Source organism: Capra hircus, chromosome 7 (genome assembly GCF_001704415.2).
Source record: "Capra hircus breed San Clemente chromosome 7, ASM170441v1, whole genome shotgun sequence".
NCBI classification, from domain to species: Eukaryota; Metazoa; Chordata; class Mammalia; order Artiodactyla; family Bovidae; genus Capra; species Capra hircus.
Window position 1 is genome coordinate 89,559,929 of NC_030814.1, and position 22,550 is coordinate 89,582,478.

General features: G+C 50.4%; 1 protein-coding gene across 2 annotated transcripts in view; it reads right to left on the reverse strand.

Annotated features, from left to right (window-relative positions):
* Positions 1-22,550, reverse strand: part of GNG7 (G protein subunit gamma 7) — a 140,196-nt gene that overhangs the window by 91,393 nt on the left and 26,253 nt on the right. For both annotated transcript variants that reach the window (XM_018050780.1, XM_018050779.1), the window contains exon 2: positions 3,925-3,986. The gene's annotated coding sequence lies outside the window, so the exon portion shown is untranslated. The remainder of the gene's footprint in view (positions 1-3,924; positions 3,987-22,550) is intronic.

Sequence of the window (22,550 nt, forward strand, 5' to 3'; positions counted from 1 at the left end):
TGGGGACATCTGTGTGGGCTCAGCTGTCAAAACTGAGGGCTCCTGGCATCATGTGGATGGGGGCATGGAGGCTGTTCCACCCTCTCCCCACAGTACCCAGGATGCCCGCCTCACCCCACAGGGTGACCCAGCCCGATGTCAGCAGTGCTGGATGCGGAGGACTCTGAATGGGTCCACAATACTCACTAGGACATCCACCCTGCACACTGGCATCGCCTGGAGCCTGGCCTGGCAGACACTCAGAAACCCTTGCTGAGGGGATGGAGAACATTTTGGGGAGGGTCACCGCATCTGGCCAGGCCGAGCAGTCACTGTCCAGGTGACACACACCCGAGGTTGCCTCGGGAGACACTGGGCAGATTCCACAGCCAGGAGACCCAAGGGGGCTTCGAGGGTCTCTGGCATTTAGGTGAGTCCCAAAGGAGGTGCTTCGAGAGACGGGCCTGCGGAGGACCCCCTCCCACTTGCTCCTGCCTAGGGTCAGAGCCGCTGGCTGGTTCCAGGGGGAGTCCCAGAAGCAAGATCCAGTCATCCCAGCAGGGCTGCCCACCCCCACCCTCTGGCCTGCGTTCTCTGGTCCTAGCTCTGCTCCGGCCACTGGGGTGTGCCAGGGCCGGGAGAGTTGGGGGTGGTGGTGCAGGGATCCTGAGCTCTCCAAGGTCACAGAGTCTGTGCTTTCTACCTTCCTCTTACATCCAATGAACTTACAGAGGTTCCAGGTCTGTGAGGTGGAGGCCCCCAGGAAAGAGTGACGGTGGACTCTGGGTGCTGAACCAGAATGTCCTGGAACATGTAGACAGGGGGTCACAGGGCTCCACAGGGCCGAGGGGTTGACTGAAGAAGCTGGGTGCTCACTTGCACCCCTGCACCCTCTTCACATCCATCCCTGCTAGTTGCGCTGGAGACCTCATGGACCTTCACTGCCCCCTAGTGGCCATCAGTGGGAATCCCAGCAGTCTGGGGATCGCCCCAGCCCCAGACCCCTCCTCTGGAGCCCCAGACTCCAGGTCCCACTTTTAGTCCTGGAGTCTGCAGACATTCAGCACAGTGGATCAAGGTGCTGTCACCAGGATGGACAGTGTGGCCCTTGCTTGGCGACACTACCTATCCCCTGGACAGGCAGTGGCCCAGAAATGGGAGAGTCCGTCTGTACATCCCCCCCAACCCTGTACTGTAGGGACCTTGGATGTGAGGGGCCTGGCAAACAGGAAGTGCTCCTGGCGACTATGAAACTAACAAGCAATCGGGAAAATCCTTGATTCCCGCCACTTGTAGGACAGCAGGATCCCTTGGAACAGAGAACCACTGCAAGGCTAGCCACGTGTACCGGCTCAGGAGTGTTTTCTGTCTCTCCCAGCCAGCAGTGTCCACTGGGCACTGATGACCAGGCAGCTGGTCACCCTTGGCCATCGTGGGCACTGTGGTGTTTGGAGCAATCTTCCTAGCCAAGGCAAACGACCACCTCCTCGCTGCCAGGAGCACCGCTCCCCCAGTGTAACAACCTCAGATGTCCCCCAACATGGACCTGTGTCCCCTCAGAGTGGAGCAAGGGGTCAGAATCACCCCCCCAGGTGAGACCTCCTAGCACAGGTGAATTTCAAAAGGCTCAAGGGCTGAAGTGCAGAATATGCCATCCAAAACAAAATGCAGGCGGATTGCGTTTTTATGATCTTGACGTGTTAGACAACCACACAAAATAAAGAAGACAGGTTTGTGCAAAGTTTCAGATCTCTGATGACAAAATGCACCATGAGCAGAGTTCAGAAACACTCTCCAAAAAACACTTGCAGTGGGCCGTGTCCAGACAGAGAAATGGGGAGAATTTAGACATCACCAGGGCTTCCCTGGTGGCTCAGTCGGTAAAGAATCCTCCTGCAACGAGGGAGACCTGGGTTTGATTCCTGGGTTGAGAAGATCCCCTAGAGGAGGGCATAGCAACCCACTCCAGTATTCTTGCTGGGAGAATCCCCATGGACAGAGAGGCCTGGTGGGCTGCAATCCATGGGGTCGCAAAGAGTTGGACACAACTGAGTGACTAAATACAGCACAGGACAGAAACCCTAACAGAAAGGATGCATCCGGGCCATTTGCCTTAGAGAAACAGCTGAGCTCATAAAAAGGAGGCCTGGACGCAGCAACTAATATGGTCCTGGCTTGTTGGCTTGGCCAGGACATAAAACTGCACTTGAGAGGGTGGTGAGACACATCCTGGGATGGAAAACAGTGCATTTCTTTGTTGCTAAAGGTCAAAACAAAATGAGAATACCCCAACTTAAAGTCACAGGCAAGGCAAACTTAATTCCAGGAACTCATCCCAAACAACAACCAACAAGGATGAACAAAGTTTGCACAAGGACATTCATTCCAGAACATAGCAAAGAGAAAATCCTTCTTATCCGAAATCCCTTGAGTGAGTGGAATTCAGTTGGGAGGATGCTCACTGAGGTGTGAGCAGTGGTCCCCGATGGGAGTGGGGTTTGGGGTATCTTGTCTTTCCTTTGTCCATTCAGTTTCTTTTTACAGTCAGTTGGTCAGACATTAACACGTTGGAGAAGGGTTGAGTGGGGCTCACTCGTCATGCTGTGATGACACATATACCCTATGTGACCTTGCCCGGCTCCAGGTGGTTCTCCAAACTCCCCATCTGCTTGGCGACCTTGTGACACAGAGTTAACACTGAACCTGCTTGGGATCTTCAAGGAGCATAAACAAGCCAGATAGACCACAGGGCTCTAATCTCAGTCCTGGTCTCTGTCTGTGGGGACAGCGTCCCTCCCGGGCTGAGATAAAATATGTATTTTAGCTTCACTGAGGTTCACTTTACACGTCATACAATCGGCTGGTTGGCGGTACACAACTCGAAGATTCTTAGTCAGTTCACCAAGACGCTTGACGCCCCGGCCCCACAGTTCTGGACCGTCCCCTCAGCACTGTAAGATGTGTCTGGCGCCCAAACACTGTTCACCCCCATTCCCACCCCAGCCCCTGGCAAGCCCAGACCACCTTTCCGTTCCAACAGACTTACATTTTGTGCTGACTTCATCTAAATGTAATTATACAATGTGTTGTCTTTGGGGTCTGCCTTCTTGTCTAACATTTTTTATTTTACACACACATGCACTAGATGAAAATAAATGTTATAAAGACATCAGATCTCCCTCAAATTTATTGCTAAATGGAACACAACCTGAATCAAAGATCCATCAGAACTTTTGCTAGAAACTGGAAGTTGATTCTAAAGACAGCTGGTCCCCGCCAGACACTCAGAGTAAATGGACTGGGTGGGGCACTCCCAGATGCCACGGAGCCACCTCATTCATCCCCATGCTGTTTCCTCTTCCTACGTCACAAAAGCCACTCAAAGTCCTCTTGGGAATAAAACCAGAGACAAGCAAATGTGTAACCGTTGAGAGATCAGGACTCAGCTATATTTCGCTCCTGACTTCATTCTTCCTGAGGCCTCTGGCACATTTCCCAATCTGCTGTCCCACCAGGGGAGCGATAGGGTTTAGATATTTGTTCATTCCCATGACCGAGCTCTGCTCTGAGTGAACGGCATTGATGGGTCACCCTCCATGCACATGGGAAACGGGATGAAGCGCCGCAGACCCTAATCAAGCCTTTCGAGGAGGAAGCTAAGAGCTGGGAAGCAGGTGCCACTGTGGGCATGTGCCCACCCTGGGTGCGCTAGAACCTAACCTGTCAGCCCCATGTCCCCCGTACCCCGGAGCCTGGATGGAAGACATTCCCTGTGGCTCCCATGGGCTCTTAGCAGGTGACACAAACCCCCAGAAGTGAGCAAAGCTGAGAAGATGCAGGCGGGCACGGCGAGGACGCCTCTTAACTCATCCTGGCTCCAAACACCCAACCAAACACCTGAGTGAACTCTAAACATAGAGAAAAGGAAAACCTCATGACACCAACCTGCGCTTGCTCAAGTCCTGGCTGTCTTCAGCAACGAGGTTCAGGAACCCAGTGTCTGCTCCCTGGAAGAAAAACGAACCATGTTAGCTGGGTCTGATTTGGCCTGAACTGCCACATGGGGGTCAGCGGTACTATGATGAGATAGAAAAGTCCTTTGGCTGGGGGTGGGGAGTGTGGAAGGGCTGCCTTCTGGCCACTCTGCCAGACATCGGGGATGGTACAGACAAGACGCTTCAGAATGCAGAGATGAGAATAACAGGGCGATTTGCCAGAAAGGTTTGCTAGCAATCTGTAGTGGTATCCGTGATGAAGTTACCACATGTTCCAAAACTGAACTGGATGAAAGGACTGGATGTTCATATGACCTTTTATAGTTTATAGAAGGTGTTCACCCACATCATTGGACCCCCATGGTCTCCTAGAGGAAGGCAAGAGGACTGAGTCAACCCCCTGCCATGGAGTACCCAGCTCACCCAGCTTTGCCTGAGGCATGTGACCAACTAAACGCAAGGTGGGGCCTGAGGCAGAAAAAGGACATTAAGGAAAACTAGTGAAATCTGAATAAAGAGTGGATCGAGGTGGCAGAAATGTATCCATGTCCACCTCTTGGTTATCACAGCGCACTATGCTTCTGAATGACCCGGTCATTGGGGGAAATTAGGTGATGGGTAATTTGAAATACCTCTGAAAATCTAAAATTATTCTAAAAAACTTTTTAAAAAACTTCAGTTTAAAAATTTAGCGAGAGACTTCCCTGATGGTGCAGTGGTTAGGACTTCAAGCTTCCACCGCAGGGGGCGTGGGTTCGATCCTTGGTTGAGGAAATAAGATCCCACAAGCTGTGTAGTGTGCCCCCAAAATAAATAGTTTTAAATACATAAACATTTAGGGAACCCTTCTACACTGTTGGTGGAAATGTAAACTGGTACAGCCACTGTGGAGAACAGTGTGGAGATTTCTCAAACAACTAAACATAGAGCTGCCACGGGATCCAGCACTCCCACTCCTGGGCACATATCTGGAGAAACTCTAGTTGGAAAAGATTCATGCACCTCAATGTTCATAGCAGCACTGTTTACAATATCTAGGACATGGAAGCAATTTAAAAGTTCATCAATAGATGAACTGATAAAGAGGATATGGTGTATCTGATAAAGAACATAAGACATATATATATATATATATATATATATATATACACGAAGTGTTGTCATTCAGTCATGTCCGACTCTTTGTTTCCCCTTGGACTGTAGCCCGCCAGGCTCCTCTATCCATGGAATTCTCCAGGCAAGAATACTGCAGTGGGTTGCCATTTCCTCCTCCAGGGGATCTTCCCCACCCAGGGGTCGAACCTGAGTCTCCTGCATTGCAGGCAGATTCTTTACTGTCTGAGCCACCAGGGGAGGCCCGATATATATACACACACAACAAAATACTGCTAAGCCATAAAAAAGCATGAAATAATGCCATTTGCAGCAACATGGATGGAGCTAGAGATGATCATAGTAAGTGAAGAATCATAAAGACAAATACCATCACTTATATGTAGAATCTAAAAAATTATACAAATGAACTTACTTATAGAACACAGACTCATAGATTTCAAAAATAAATTTTTGGTTTGGGGAGGAGGGATAAATTCAGTTTGCAATTAACATATATAGACTACTATATATAAAATAAATAATTGACAAGGACCTACTGTGTATGGTACAGGGAACTCTACTCAGTACTCTGTAACAACCTATATGGGAAAAAAAACGAGATAGAATGGATACATGTATATGTATAACTGAGCACTTGAAACTAACATAACATTGTACACCAGCTATACCCCAATATAAAATAAAAGTTAAATTTAAAACATGTAAATGCTATATTATTTTTTTGTTGTTTGGTCGCTGTTGTGTCCGACTCTTTGCGACACCATGGACTGCAGCATGCCAGGTTTCCCTGTCTTTCACCATGTCCCAGAGCTTGCTTAAACTCATGTCCATTGAGTCAGTGATGCCAACCAACCATCTCACCTTCTGTTGCCCCCTTCTCCTGCCCTCTATCTGCTGCTAAGTCGCTTGAGTTGTGTCCTACTCTGTGCGATCCCATAGACGGCAGCCCACCAGGCTCCGCTGTCCCTGGGATTCTCCAGGCAAGAACAAATCTAGTATACTATCATGTAAGAAATGAAGCGCCAGTCTATGCTTGATACAAGATACAGGATGCTTGGGGCTGGTGCACGGGGATAATCCAGAGAGATGATATGGGGTGGGAGGTGGGAGGGGGATTCAGGATTGGGAGCTCGTATACACCCATGGCGGATTCATGTCAATGTATGGCAAAACAAATACAGTATTGTACAGTAAAATAAAGTAAAAATTAAAAAAAAAAAAAAAAGAACAAATCTAACTGGTTGTCAATTAAAGGTCAGGATGGAGAATTGACATCCCTACCATCGCCTACAGGCGGTGCTGCAGCCTCAGGAACATCCTCTGGGCTCTACAAGCAGCTCTTACAGAAACTCAGCCAGTAGAAGCATCTGCTCTACCTGGCCCAACAGTTTAGGATTGGAGCTTCTCTGGCCACTGCGGCCAGAGTGGCGCCCTGGACAGCATAGAGCACAGTGGCCCACAGGGATGAGAGATGAGAGGGCTGGAGCAACGTGCCCACAGACCCGAGGCCAAGACTTGCCTCAACCTTGAAGGGACCATCTACATGTCTGATTCTTCATTTCATTTTTGAATCAATTAAAGGCTCATGAGAAGTTGCAAAACTGGTACAGAAGGGTGCCAGGGAACACTCTACCAAGCTCCCTGATGGCCACATTAGCCAAACTGGAGAGAGTGACTGATAAACTAGGCACCATTCTTTTCTTTTAAAGTCTTACTGCGATACAATTCTTATGCCACACAATTTGCTTATTCAAAATGCACAATTCAGTGGACTTTTTGTACATTCACAAAGTTGTGTAACCATTACCACAACCAATTTTTGAACATTTTCCTTACCCCAAAAGAAGCCCTGTCCCCATCAGCAGTCACTCCCCTGCTCCCCCGCCCCTGACCACCAGGAACCCACTCTGTGTCTGTGGATCGGCCTGCTCTGCACGTTTCCCATCAGTGGAGTCACACCCTGTGCGTCCCTCTGTGCCTGCTTCTCTCACTGAGCACCGTGTTCTCAGGGTCTGCCCATGTGTTAGCCAATGTCAGGGCTTCTCTCTCGTGTGGCTGAGGGATGCTCCAGTGCGTGGAGGGACCTTGTTTATCCATAGTCCCATGATGGATGTTCAGGTTGTTCCCACCTCTGGCTCCTGTGAATCATACTGCTGTGAACACGGGTAGCTTATGAATCACCGCAGAGATGGCATCTTTCTCTACCCTCACATCTACCATCTGCCAATCTCCCCATCCCCAGCCCTTTAGCGCCAGCTGTGGGCTGTCCTCTAGCCCTTGAAGCTGGACTTGGGCAGGGAGATGAGCCCCACAGAGCCGCTGACCCTGGCTATGCTCAGCCCAGACTGGCTTAGACTAGAACAGAAAGCAGTGAGGACAAAATCCATCCCCGGGGCGAACAGAGAGCAGGCCACGAGGTGCACCAGCTGGCGCCAGGCTGTGCCTGTGACCTTCACTGACAGAAACGCTGGGCTTTCACCTTCCCGCCAGGGTGAACTCCAAGCCCCCACAACAGGCCCCCGTGACCTGTGGAGGTGGGGCCATCAGGAGGATCTCCTATGGAATCTGCACTTGTTCAGTCTCTAAGTTGTATCTGACTCTCTGTGACCCCATGACCTGCAGTCTGCCAGGCTTCCCCGTCCTTCACTATCTCCCTGAGTTTGCTCCAACTCATGTCCATCGAGACAGTGATACCATCCAACCATCTCATCCTCTGTCGTCCCCTTTTCCTCCTGCCCTCAATCTTTCCCAGAATCAGGGTCTTTTCTAATGAGTCAGCTGTTTGCATCAAGTGGCCAAAGTATCGGAGCTTCAGCTTCAGCATCAATCCTTCCAATGAATATTCAGGGTTGATCTTCTTTAGAATGGACTGGTAGGATCTCCTTGCAGTCCAAGGGACTCTCAAGAGTCTTCTCCAGCACCACAATTTTTCAAATTAATGCTTTCAGCATTAATTCTTTGGCACTCAGCCTTCTTTATGGTCCAACTCTCACATCCATACATGACTACTGGATAAACCATAGCTTTGACTATACGGACTTTTGTTGACAAAGTGATGTCTCTGCTCTTTAATATGATGTTTAGGTTTGTTATAGCTTTTCTCCCAAGGAGCAAGTATCTTTCAATTTTCATCTTTTAATCCGAAAAGCTGGTGGAGAATGGGACTGTGGGACCTCTTGTTCAAAAATTATGACAAATTTCAAAACAGTGACAGCAGAGACCTGGAGTGCAGGGGCTGTAAGAAGCCAGGCCTGCCGACTTCACACACACCCTGCTCTTGGAACTGCCGACAAGTGACTTCACTGCAAGGAAAGAGGCCAGGTTCACAACGGTGGCAATCAGGGACTCAAGAGGATAGGACGATCGCACACTCTTGTCGTGGGCAGCACTTTTTTTTTTTTTCCTGACTGCACTGCATGGCTTTCAGATCTCAGTTCCCCACCAGGAATCAAACTTACACCTCTTGCCTTGGAAGCATGGAGTCCTAACCACTGGGCCACCAGGGAAGTCCCCTGAATAAAACTTTTTACAACCTGTGAGCCCCACCTCATCCACATGCTTTCCTTTTTTTATTCTTTTTAAAAAATTAAGATAGAATTCACCTACTATAGAATGGCCAGTTTGACGGCTTTCAGGAGACTCACAGGTTCTGCAACCATCACACTAATCCCAAGACACCTTTGTCGCACTCATCAGCATCACATGGTTCAAAGCTGAGGCTCCCAGGGAGACACGAGATCCTAGACTGGAGGAGCTGCGGGTGCTCTGCTTGCCACGCCGTCCATGCCACCATCACCAAGCCAGCCCATGATGGGATCTCGCTAGTTCTGGGGATTCTGCACAATACAGTTGGTGCCAAGGGCACAGCCTGAGGAGCCCGGTGGGTATGGGGAGAGGGTGCTGGCCCCACACAGAGCTGTGTGGTGCTGGGAGAGGCCCACCCTGGGTACCATGTTCCCTGACCATTATGTGGAGGTGGATTGGAATGCCTTGGTGTCCAGGGGCAGGAGGCCTGACACGCAACGCCAAGCAGGAGTGGGATGGTCAGAGCCAGGACATAGCATCCTCGGCCTGGCTGAGCCCTCATCTCACAGCCCTTCAGTCAGGACTCCAATACAGGCTGGGCCTCATGGGGCTAAATCCAGGCCTGGGCAGGGCTAGTCTTTTCGGAGGCTCCAGGGAAGCACAAGCTCTTGCCTTTTCCAGCTTCTAGAGGCGCCGCATCCCTGGCTCACAGCCCCTCCCTCCGTCCTCAGAGTCAGCAGCACAGCATCTCCTGTCTCTCTCTGCCTCCGACCCTCCCCCTCCCTCTTATAAGGACCTTGTGATGACACTGGCCCTCCCCCCCACCCCCCCACCCCCGCAGAGGATCCAGGCTTGACCCCATCCTCGGGGCCTTAACTTATTCCCATCTGCAGAGTCCTTTTACCACATACGGTGACACACAGGTTTTGGGGACTGGGGCATGAACATCTTTGAGGGGGCCATTATTCTGCCAACTGCACACTGTAATACCTAACAACATGAGTGAATCTAGCCCTGGAACTTTGCATTTAAGAGCAGATCCCAAGAGAGTACAATGGAGCATGATATCCTATTTATAACGTTAAAAACAACTCACCTTTCTAAAATAGATTTTTAGTAAAAAAATCTACTCAAAGTATGCTGTTAAGGAGTACATGTAAACAAGACAGAATTAAACAAAGGATGGGAAATGTGACATGAGATTCCACCTTGGCTGTCTTGGAGACCGGAGCCAGGTGGGTGGGCTGGGTGGGGAGGGTCTCAGGAACAGAAGAGAACTGGCGAGGCTCTGGTTTTTGTGCTCAGTGGTGAGTTTGTGGGTGCTGACTATTAAGAATATATACACAAAAGAGGACCTACATTCAAAGGAATATTACTCAGCGCTAAAAAAGAAATGAGCTATGAAGCAGGGAAAGACACTGAGGAACCTCAGATACAAGTCACCAAGTGAAAGAAGCCAGTAGAAAAGGCCACATACTGGATTCCCCTGGTGGTCGAGTGGTTAAGACTCAGTGCTCTCACTGCAGGGGGGCTCAGGTTCAATCCCTGGTCGGGAAACTTAAGATACCTCATGCCCCACAGTGCAGCCAAAACAGCTGATTAACTTGTTAAAAGGTTGAAAAGACTATACACTGTGATTCTAAATGTGGGACATTCTGAAAAAGGCAGGACTCTGGAGACTAGAAGGATCAGTGGTTTTGGGGGTTGTGGGAAGGAGGGATAAACAGGTAGGGCCCAGGGGCAGTGAAATGACTGATAATGGATACATTTGTCCGAACCCACAGAACACACGGCACCAAGACTAGACTCAGATGTCAACTATGGACTTTGGTTAATAACAACATACGGGGACTTTCCTGGTGGTCCAGTGGCTAAGACTCTGTGCTCCCAATGCAGGGGCCCCAGGTTCCATCCCTGGTCAGGTAACTAGATCCCATGTGCTGCAATTAAGACTTGGTGTATCCAAATAAATAGTAAATAAACAAAATTTTTTTAAGTAACAATATATGGATATTGGCTCATCAAGTATAACTGAGTTACACTAATGCAGGATGGTAATAATAGAGAAAAGTGTATGTGTGGGTGTGTGTGCCTGTGTGTGTGGAGGGGGTATATAGGAACTCCCTGTACTTTCTGCTCAATTTTTCTATAACCCTAAAGTACTCTAAAAATCAGCCTGTTAAAAGCTGGGTGAATTGGACTTCCCTGGTGGTCCAGTGGTTGAGAATCCACCTGCCAGTGCAGGGGACCCAGGAACCATCTCTGGTCTGGGAAGATTCCACACGGCAAGGAGCAACTAAGCCCATGAACCACAACTACTGAGTCTGCACTCTCGAGCTCACTAACCACCACTACTGAGCCCAGGTGCTGCAACTACTGAAGCCCACACGCCCTAAAGCCATGCTCCGCAACAAGAAGCCACCGCAATGAGAAGCGCGTGCACCACAACTAGAGAGTAACCCCTGCTCGCTGCAACTAGAGAAAGCCCTCACAAAGCAGTGAAGGCCCAGCGCATCCAAAAGTAAATAAATAAAATCTTTAAAAAAGAAGAAAAAAAAAGTGGGATGAATTGGGAGAGTTATACTGAGAACCAGGAATTCTGAAGAGGAAAAGAAAGGAGGGAGGGAAGGAAGAGTGAGGCCGTCGTAGCTCGGGTGGAGGCTCCACACACACATGACCAGCAGGTGGGTCAGGCTGTTGTGAACCCAGACCCAGACACAAGCTGGTCAGTCCCGCCAAGCGGATTTCTACGTTTCTCCCAAGGCCCCTGCCAGTATCATAACAGGATCACAAACTGCCCAGATCAAGACCTCCTGGCCCCTCCAGCCTGGATTAACTACTCCAAAGCTGTCCCCAGGCCAGGGGACCAGGGAGGACTTATGGGCGGATCAGACAAGAGCCTAATAGAATGTGCCCTGGGATTACTCCCAAATCCCATTTGGCCAGTGGAAAGCATATTCTGGCTGGTGCTGAGCCGATTTCTGCAGATTTTGAGGGCAGGAGGCAACCTCTTTCCTTCCCGCCCATTCACCATTCTCACCCTCACCATTCCCATTGCCACTCCGCCTGGAGAGATTCCATCCCTTCCACCTCCTGGCATGCAGCCTCGGCCGGGCTCCTCTTCCTCCCTCTGCTCCAAGGTGAGTGCAAACGCAGAAATGAGACAGAAGAAATCTGTTCTCCACCCATTCTTTTTTAATCTCCCTCTCTCTCTTTTTTTAATATTTTGTGTATTTGGCTGGGTCTTAAGTTTTGGCGTGTGGGATCTAGTCCCCCAACCTAGGCCCCTGGCATTGGATGCATGGAGTCAGCCATGAGACCTCCAGGGAAGTCCCTCCACTCTGTTTCTGAGGCCAAAGCTTTGTGGGGAGGAGGGTGAAAGCAGCTGAAGTAAGTGAGCACAGGTGTCCCAAGTAGGGTTCCAGAAACTGCAATTCCCCCTGGATTGCCTGGGAACGGACCGCGACCCTAATTCCTGGTGAAATCACTGAGACAGTCACTCCACAGAGCATTTCTCCTTTGGTGGCAGTGGTGCACTGTTTTTTGTGTTTTTTTAGGGACATTGGGCAAGTAACTTAATACCCCCCATCCTGATGTCCAGAGCTCCGTTCACCTGCTGTGGCAGCGTTTCCAACATCGCCAGCCTCCAGAGATTCAGTTCATGTCCTACCTGCTGTCTCCTCCCACTTGCCACTTGGGATCAGTTCTCCTCCCGCTTGGGGTCAGGGCGGCTCTGTGTGATCACCTGCAGTGACAGCAGGTCACTTCTAAGATCTGTCATAAAAGACGTGTGGCTTCTGCCGGCACTCAGTGAGCCAGCCACCATGGAATGAGGAAGCTCAAGCAGCACCATGGACAGGGACCACGTGGGGCACCATCCTGGAAGCGGCTCCTCTGACCCCACTGGGCCTTCGGAGGAGGCAGCCCTCGGCTGACACATGCTCCACAACCTCCCGAGGGACCTTGAGCCAGAACCACCAAGGGAAGCTGTTTCCAAGCTTCCAGCCCACAGAAACTGAGAGAGTGAAAACTGGTGGTTTACACTAAGCTTTCAGGGACTTCCTGGTGGTCCAGTGGCAAGGAGTCTGTGCTCCCAATGCAGGGGGCCCAGGTTCCACCGCTGGACAGGGAACTAGGTCCCACATACTGCAACTGAGCCCACAGGCCACGACTAGAGAGCCCATGCATTGAAATGCAGACCCAGCAGAGTCAAAATAATGAGATAAAATATAATAAAATAAAAAATAAAATAAGTCTTCAGGGTAATCTGTTACACAGCAAGAGATAACTGATACACCTGTCATCCAGGCTGATCCACCTGACAACTCCACATTATTTTTCTTTTTCAACCACTACAATTCTCTAATGGCAAGCAACCAACAGCACTGGATTTTCCACTTTCTGGTTTTTCCCCCATCTATAGATCTGATCATCTGGGAGACATAAGAGCCTGAAGGGACTTGGTAAATTCAACAAGGGGGGAGCAGTAGAACAATTAGGGTGAGAAAATGAAGCCTTAGGGATTCACAGATTATCAAGAGATGCCATAGCCTGGTTCTGAGACCAAATAAGTCCACTACTTTGATCTGCTTCCCTCTAAAGCAGGGTCTTGGGCCTTCCCTGGTGGTCCAGTGGCTAAGACTCTGTGCTCCCAATGCAGGGAGCCCCGGGTTCCACTCCTGGTCAGGGAACCAGATCCCACCTGCTTCAACTAAAGATTCTGCATACTGCAACTAACACCCTGTGCAGCCAACTAAATAAACAAACAAATAAATATTTTTTGAAATAAATAAAAAATAAAGCAGGGTCTTGCCCTCAGTGCTACTGATGTGGAGGCTGGTCATTCCTTGCTAGAGGGCGGGGTGTCCTTCCGGGCACTGTGGTGGGTAGAACTGCCTCTCTGGCCCCACCTCTCATTCCAGGAGCCACCTGCCAGTTGTAATAAGCACAGATGTCCCCAGACATGGTCCAGAGTCCCCTGGGAGGTGAGATCACCCCCACTGAGATCCCTGCTCCAAGCTCGTCCCTCATGGACAGGCACAGCAGGGACTCAGCATCTGGCAACAGGAAGCCCCCCTGCCTGGGCTATACGTCCCACTCCTGGGAACCAAGCAGGTGGGCCTGGGATGTCTGCACCCCCTTCCCTCCCCACACGACATCCCACCAGCGCGTGGCAGGAACACCTTGCCTCGCTGGAGGCTTGATATAGACCTGCACTGCAGTTATCACCCCAGCCTTCACTCATCACCACAGCAACCATCTAAATGTGTCACCCCGAGGAGCTCCGATTGCAAATGAGGCAGGAGGAGAAGCCTGGGGTGGGGGACGGCAGCCTGAGCCTCACCATCTGAGCTCCCAGCCCTGAGCCCTCAGAGTCTCTTGGAGAAGTGCCTGGGCTGGACACACCACTCCAAAGTCTTGAGACTGACCCAGATCAGGGGCCCAGCACAGTCCAGTCCAATGGGACAAAAGGGCCCGGAGGGCTGACTCAGGGGCTAAAGGTCTCCAGGAGCCCAGCAGACATAGGCAGAGGAGGGTGCTGACCCCGGCTCTGTGTCCTGAGTCTCTCGACCCTCCTCTACCTAACACTGGGTGGGGTCTCCCCACTTTCCTATTTTTGACCAAGCTGCACAGCAAGTAGGTTGGTTCCCTGATCAGGGATCAAACCTGATCCCCCTGCATTGGAAGCTCAGCATCTTAACCACTGGACCACCAGGGATATCTCAGCATCTCCCTGTTTTACTCTCTAATCACTGGAGGTTTGTTCCGCTTGTGCTTCCCTGGTGGCTCATTGGTAAAGAACCCACCTGCCAACGCAGGAGTCGTGGGTCCAATCCCTGGGTTGGGAAGACCCTGTGGAGAAAGAAATGGGAACCCACTCCAGTATTCTTGCCCGCGAAATCCCATGGATGGAGGAGCCTGGAGGGCTACAGTCCAAGGGGTCACATAAAAGAGTCAATCATGACTTAGTGACTACAAAACAACATTGTGTAAGCAGGGACCAAACTCAATATTTTTCATAATGAACACAGGGTCTCCGTCCCCAGCCCTGCTGACACCAGGCACATCATCTTCCATGCAGGGCCATCCTGGGAGCTGTGCGGTGTGGACAACCTCCCTGCCCCCATCCACTCAATGTCAGGAGCCCCCCAGTGTGGCAAACACAGATGTGCCCAGACATCACTAGTGTCCCCTTGAGGACAGATCACCTGCTGAGCCAAGCATTGATTATCAGACCTCCCACCTCCTGGCACTGTCCTGTATGGAGGCACAGGCAACTGACTTGGGAAGAGGATCAATTTCGACAAATTTAAAAAAAATGTGTATGCACAGATTTCTTTTTCCTCTCAAAATTAAAATAGCTTCTGTCCATCCCCCGGAAGGCGGTGGGTGGGGACAGATATTCCCGAATCTCACAGGCAGTATGGTTTCATTTTACCCCAACTTCGTAACTAACTCCCCCAGGACCTCAGTTTCCAAATCTTCAAGGTGGGGGTGAGGGTGGCACCCCCTGAGCGGGTGGGGTTCTTGGATTAAACAAGTGAATATCTAGCAAATGCATAAATCAGTCCTGGCATATTGTTCATAGCGGATCACTTCTTTATCATTGGAACTTTTTCACAATCCTAGAACATCTAGTAACTGCTTTGTTGACAAGGCTAGGACTCAGCAGAGTGATTTTGTGAAGGACCAGGTGGCAAATGTTTTTGGTCACTGTCGCTACTACTGAACCCAGCCAGTCGTGGACCAGTGGGTGAGGCTCTGTGCCAGTAAAGCAGGGGATGCAGGTTCGATCCCTGGCTGGGGAACTAAAGTTACATATGTTGTATGGTTGGAGAAAAAAAAAAATCTGATTTTGGGAGTTCTGTGGCAGTTCAGTGGTTAAGACTCCATACTTCCAATGCAGGGGGTGCAGGTTTGATCCCTGGTCAGGGAACTCAGATCCCACATGCCTCAATGTCCAGCCAAAAAAAAAAAAAACGACATTGACTAACCCAGGCGACTTGGATCCAGCCCAGAGGTTGGAGGCTGGAGTTTTCGACCCCCAGACTAGAAGATGGTCTGTGAGCAGATGGCACCAGGCCTCACATGGAGGCACCAGTGCAAAGGGAAATGGGATCCTGGGTCCTAACAGAAAGCCCCCAGCTGCCCCCGACCCCAGGCCATCCACTACACAGAACCTCGCCACCAGAGACACCACTTCCCTCAGATTCAGAGAAGGAGCTGCTGCTTTCTCAACACCTTGGGAAAAATCCATGGGCTAACCTCTGTTAGCAAGTATAGAAGCTCTTTATCAATCTTGGTTGCAAAAGGGATCCTAAAGATCTTGACCTGGTGAGCAAACTATTTTCCGATCATTCTAGACAGGGCAGTTTACCATCTGCAAAACTGCCACTGGTAACAGCCCCGAAGAACCTATCCCCAGAGGGAGAAATGGTTTCTGCAGACGGAGAGACTGAAAAAACCTCAGTGTAGATGTAGATGTGACAACTCAGTGTCCTGTGGGGCTGTGTGCATCCTGGGGCAGAAAGGGGTGTCGGGAAAATTAAAGAAATCCAAATGAAGTGTGGAGTTTAGTTAATAATGACACTATTTGCAAAGCAGAAATAGAGACACAGACGTCAAAGGGGAAAATGGGGCAGAGGGGAATGGACTGGGATGCTGGAATTGACGTATATACATTTCCTTCTCCAATGCATGAAAGTGAAAAGTCAAAGTGAAGTCGCTCAGTCATGTCCAACTCTTTGCGACCCCATGGACTGCAGCCTACCAGGCTCCTCCGTCCATGGGATTTTCCAGGCAAGAGTACTGGAGTGGGGTGCCATTGCCTTCTCCAATGTATACATTACTATGCATAAAATAGAAACTAACGAGAACCTGCTGCTGTGCTGTGCTGTGCTCAGTCGTGTCTAACTGCGAGCCCGTAGACCGCACCCCGCCAGGCTCCTCTGTCCATGGGATTCTTGTGGCAAGAATACTGGAGTGGGCTGACATTTCCTTCTCCAGTGGATCTTCCTGAACCAGGGATGGAACCTGTGCCTCTTGTGCCTCCTGCATAGGTAGACGGATTCTGTGCCACCTGGGAACCTACTGCACAGCCAAGGGACCTCTACTCAGTGCTCTGTGATCAATTAAATGGGAAGGAAATCCAAAAAAAGAGGGAATATATGTATATATACAGCTGATTCACTTTATTGTACAGTAGAAACTAACACAACATTGTAAAGCAACTATACTCAAAAAAAATTAAAAATAATAATGATATATCAGTGTTGGTTTCTTAATTGGGATGAATGTTTGATGTAAGATGTGAAGAACAGGGGTGACAGGGTACGTGGGATCTATCTGTACCGTCTTCCCAATTTTCCTGTGAATCTAAAACGAGTCTGAAATGAAAAGTTCATCTAAGAAGAAAAAGGAGAGAGGGGAGTGACGACAATTAGCTACTTATGCTTGAGGAGGCTTTGAAATGTGATTGAGGGAACATTAAGTTCCTGTGACAGCATCCGATAATGACAGGGTTATATAAAGCCCAGAGAAGAAAGACGCTAAAAACAGGATATGCTAATCAGCAGGGGAAGTTGGCTCCTAGGAGAGGAGTGAGGAGGGGGAGAAAAGACAGGTGGCTGAGTGGTTCCCGAGACAATCGGGGTGGACCCTGGCCCAGGGGCTGCTCCACGAGAGGAAATGTCCAGGGGCTGCTCCACGAGAGGAAATGTCTGGAACGTCCCAGGCGGATAGGGGCAATGAGGCACATCTGCTCAGGAGCAATGCCTGCTGAGTGAACAGCCAGAGCTTGGGCTTGGGGGAGGGTGATGGTTTTATAGATGGAGAGTTCTGGAACGTGAGGGTGAAGCTGTGATGTGACATGGCATCCTGGTCTCTGCAAGCTGACTTACTGGACACCTTCATCTAGAGCAGGGTTTCTCCTCTGCACCCTGCAGATATTTAGGGCCAGGTCATTCCCTGTTGGGGCATCCTGCACACTGGGGGGGTTTGGAGCAGCCTCCCTGAATCCTGCTCCCATGATGCCAGGAGCACCCCTAGTCCTGACAACCACAGATGTCCTAGACAGTGTCCCCCGGGGCAGGACATCCTAGAGGAGAAACACTGACCTACAATAATTTACAACAACTAACTGTACACACAGGACCATAGGACTGTAATTATCCTCATTCTACAGATGGGGAAACTGAGGCTCAGAGAGGCGATAAAGCCAGCCTTTGGTCACCAGGAGGATGTCTCAGAGAAGGGGTAGTCAGGAGTGGCCAATACCATGTTTAACAAGGAGAGGCCTCTGCCTGGGGAGGGGGCAGCAGTGCTGACCTGTCAGCATCCGAGGGCCAAATCCGGCCCACCTCTTGTGTCTGTAAAGTTTTGCTGAAACACAGCCACATCCATTGATTTAAATATCAGCTATGACATTCACATGAAATTAAAAGATGCTTGCTCCTTGGAAGGAAAGCTATGACAAACCTAGACAGCATATTAAGAAGCAGAGACATCATTTTGCCGACAAAAGTCCGTATAGTCAAAGCTACGGTTTTTCCAGTAGTCATGTATAGATGTGAGAATTGGACGATAAAGAAGGCTGAGCACTGAAGAACTGATGCTTTTGAACTGTGGTGTTGGAGAAGACTCTTGAAAGTCCCTTGGACTGCAAGATCAAACCAGTCAATACTAAAGGAAATCAACCCTGAATATTCACTGGAAAGACTGATGCTGAAGCTGAAACTCCAATACTTTGGCCACCTGATGTGAAGAGCTGACTCATTGGAAAAGATCCTGATGCTGGGAAAGACTGAGGGCAGGAGGAGAAGGGGATGACAGAGGATAAGATAGTTAGATAGCATTACTGACTCAATGGACATGAATTTGAGCAAACTCAGGGAGATGGTGAAGGACAGGGAAGCCTGGCATGCTGCAGTTCATGGAGTTGCAGAATCAGACACCACTTATTGACTGAACAACAACATATGACATTCATGCCTACAAGGACTGGCTGGCCCTTCACAGAGTTTATTGGCTCCTCACAGAGGTCCTCCATCACCACCTCAAAGCCCTGCCTGGTTTTTCCAGACTCTTGAGTGCTCACTGAAGAGTTTGTTGGAGGAATGAAGACAATAGAGGCAGCCTCGCTGGCAGTGAAAGGAGTTTGGACTAGTTCTGCCTGGTTCAGCATGAAGAGGCTGGTCCCTGGACTCATCAGCTCCTCAGCCAGGAGGGGGTCTGACCCCTGCCCACCCGCTAGTCCTGCCCGGTGGGAGAAGCACATGCTATCATTGGTGTGTGGGACTGTCGGGTTGACTGGCAGCAGGCAGCATGCCAGCCCGTCTCCTGAGGTGTGTGGGCTGCACTCTCATCTTGATCCTGCTCTCACATGGGACGGAGCCTGGCCTCTGCTCTGAGCTCTGGGGTTCATGGAACCATGTCCCCCTGAGCCTGCATGGCCAGCCCTGTGGCCTCCGGAGGGTAGAGCGTGCTGAGCGAGGATGCATGCAGCTGCCCCATCTCGTCTTCCCAGAGCCTCAGTGCGTTGGTGCCACCCTGGTCCCAGTGCTGAGACCCACGGATCGCGCTGTCATCTGAAGGTCACCTCTGTCTAGACTTTCTCCTTACCAGTACTGTGGGCGTTCAGGCCACTCTCCAGGGTAGAGCAGCCTCTCTGGCCCCCACCCATTCATGCCAGCAGCACCCCCTAGTCGTGACAACCACAGATGTCCCCAGATCTCACCCAGTGTCCCCTGGGTGTGGACTCACCCTGAGTGAGACCCCTGTGGTAGGGATTCCATGGACTCCCAGGAAGTCATGCGTCCCATGACCATCTGACCTCTGAGGTCTGGTAGGCTGCTTACATTTCAATACACACCTGACTGGGAGGGAGGGGAGGTGACCCATAGATGTTGGGGGCCACCCTGGTTCACACCAATCTGACCATCAGGGATTTATTCTGAAGGCTAATATGAGCTGAGTTTCCAGGTGGCTCAGTGGCAAAGAATCCGGAGGAGTTCTTCAGGAGACGCAGGTTTGATCCCTGGGTTGGAAGATCCCCTGGAGGAGGAAGTGGCAACCCATTCCAGTATTCTTGCCTGGAAAATCCCATGGACAGAGGAGTCTGGCAGGCTACAGTCCATGGGTCACAAAAAGTTGGACATAACTTAGTAACTAAACCACCATTCTTCTAAGGTCTTTATTGAATTTGTTACAGTATTGCTTCTGTTTTATGTTCTGCTTTTTTGGCTGCAAAAACATGTGGGATCTTAGCCTTGACCAGGGACTGAACCAGTACCCCCTGCATCAAAGGCGAAGTCTCAAGCACTGGCTCACCAGGGAGGTCCTTGGCTCATTGTCACTAGTTACATCTGCAGAGCCCCTAATTCCACATGAGGCCAGATGCCCGGGTGCTGGGGGTGAGGACTGGAACATATCTTTGGGGGGAACAGAACTCAGCTCACAACACCCCCTCTTTGGCCTTCCCCCCTGCTCTCCCAGCCTTGCCCTGAACCCCAGCTCTCCTGATCCCCACATACCGTACTGACCCCCCAGCCGTGTCCTTCATGCCCATCAGAAAGCACTCCCAGGTCGCCATCTCTCTGGCGTCCCACCTGCTTCCCTGACTTCCCACCTGGAGGGCTGTGAGCTCACCGGGAACATGCCCCCAGAGGAGGAGGCACGCTGAGCTCCATGCCCGTCCCGGGGTCACAAGTTTGAGGCAGATGGGCAGGTGACGGCAATGCTGGTCCCTGGAGAGATGACACCTGGCTTGTTGGCAGGGGGCACTGCTCCAGGCTCAGCTGTCACCACATGGGAAGTGGCCCCAATGTCATCAGCCCCTCCAAGTGTCCTGAGAAGCTGGGAGGTTTGTTTCATTTTTTAAATGTAAAAGCTCCTGCTTTTTCTCTTTTTTTTTGGCTATGTCACTTCGCTCATGGGATCTTAGTTTCCCAAACAGGATCGAACCTGGGGCTCCTGCAGTGGAAGCGCAGAGTCTTAACCAGTGGACCACCAGGGAAAGTCCAAAAGCTCCTGGTTTTTAAATGTTGGCAGTAATTCAGTAATTCTGGGAATCCCAGACTATCTTACCTGTTTGCTGAGAAATTTGTATGTGGGTCAAGAAGCAACAGTTAGAACCCTGTATGCAACAACGAATTGGCTCAAGATGGAGAAAGGAGGACAGCACGGCTGTCTGCTGTTACCCTGCTTGTTTAATCTACACTCTGAGCACATCAGGAGAAATGCCGGGCTGGAGGAGTTACAAGCTGGAATCACAGCTTGTAACTGTGGCGGGAGAAACATCAACAACCTTAGACATGTGCATAGTATCGCTCTAATGGCAGGAAGTGAAGAGGAACTAAAGAGCCTCTTGATGAGAGTAAAGGAGAGTGAAACAGCTGGCTTAAGACTAAATATTAAAAAACTAAGATCATGGCATCTGCCCCCATTACTGCATGGCAAACAGAAGGGGAAAAGGTGGAAGTCATGACAGATTTCCTGTTCTTGGGCTCCAAAGTCACTGCAGATGGTGACCGCAGTCATGAAATCAGAAGACGACTGCTTCTTGTCAGGAAAGCTATGACAAACCTAGACAATGTGTTGAAAAGCAGAGACATTGCTCTGTTGACAAAGGTTCCTATAGTCAAGGCTATGGTCTTCCCAGTGGTCATGTACGGTTATGAGAGCTGGACTGTAAAGAAGGCAGAACGCCAAAGAACTGATGCCTTCAAACTGTGGTGCTGGAGAAGACTCCTGAAAGTCCCTTGGACAGCAAGGAGATCAAACCAGTCAATCTTAAGGGAGATCAACCCTGAATATTCACTGGAAGGACTGATGCTGAAGTTGATGTTCCAGTATTTTGGTCATCTGATGTGAACAGACGACTCACTGGAAAAGTCCCTGATGCTCAAAAAGATTGAGGGCAGAAGGAGAAGAGGGTGTCAGAGTTTGAGACGGATGGATGGCATCACCGAAGCAATGAACATGAACTTGGGCAAACTCTGGGTGAGGGACCAGGAGGCCTGGCGTGCTGCAGTCCATGGGATCTCAAAAGTCAGACATGACTGGCTGAGTGAACAGCAACAATAATAATTCAACATCTAAAACCACTGGGGTACTTCCCCTGTGGTACAGTGGATAGGAATCCACCTGCCAGTGCAGGGGACATAGGTTTGATCCCTGGTCCAGGAAGACCCCACATGCACAGGAGCAGCTAAGCCCAAGCACTGCAACTACTGAGCCCACACGGCACAGCCACTGGAGCCTGCGCAACTAGAGCCTGTGCTCCGCAAAGGGCGGAACTAAAGCAGTGAGAAGCCCAGGCACCGGCACTGGACGGAGCTGCCCGCTGCCACCAGAAAATCGCCTGCACACCAACAACAGCTCAGCACAGCCAAGAAAGTCACATGTGCACGTGCACTCAGTCATGTCTCACTCTGCTACCAGGTAGACTGTGGCCCACCAGACTCTGTCTGTGGAATTTTCCAGGCAAGGATTCTGAAGTGGGTTGCCATTTCCTCCTCCAGGGGATCTTCCCGACCCAGGGATCGAACCATCTTCTGCATTGGCAGGCAGATTCGTTACCACTGCACTACCAGGGAAGCCCAAAATAAATAAATTAATTAAAATTAAAAACAACACTGTGTTCTGCCTCAGGCAGCCAACAGTGATAAGTACTGTGGGCAGGACAAGCCCCACAGTGGGGGTGTGACAAGAGGGCCGCTTCACCTCTGGGGTTCTTCACCCACATCCACAACCGCAGTCTGATCCCAAGAAAGCGCCAGACATGCCCAGGTCAGGGGAGGTGCTGCCAAACCTCCGACTTGTCCTCACAATGGCTGAGAAAGTCAGGGACAAGGACAGTCAGAGAAACTGTCACAGCCCGGAGGGGCCTGAGGAGACACGATGACTCCATGTGGGGTCCTGGAAGGTGCACTGAGG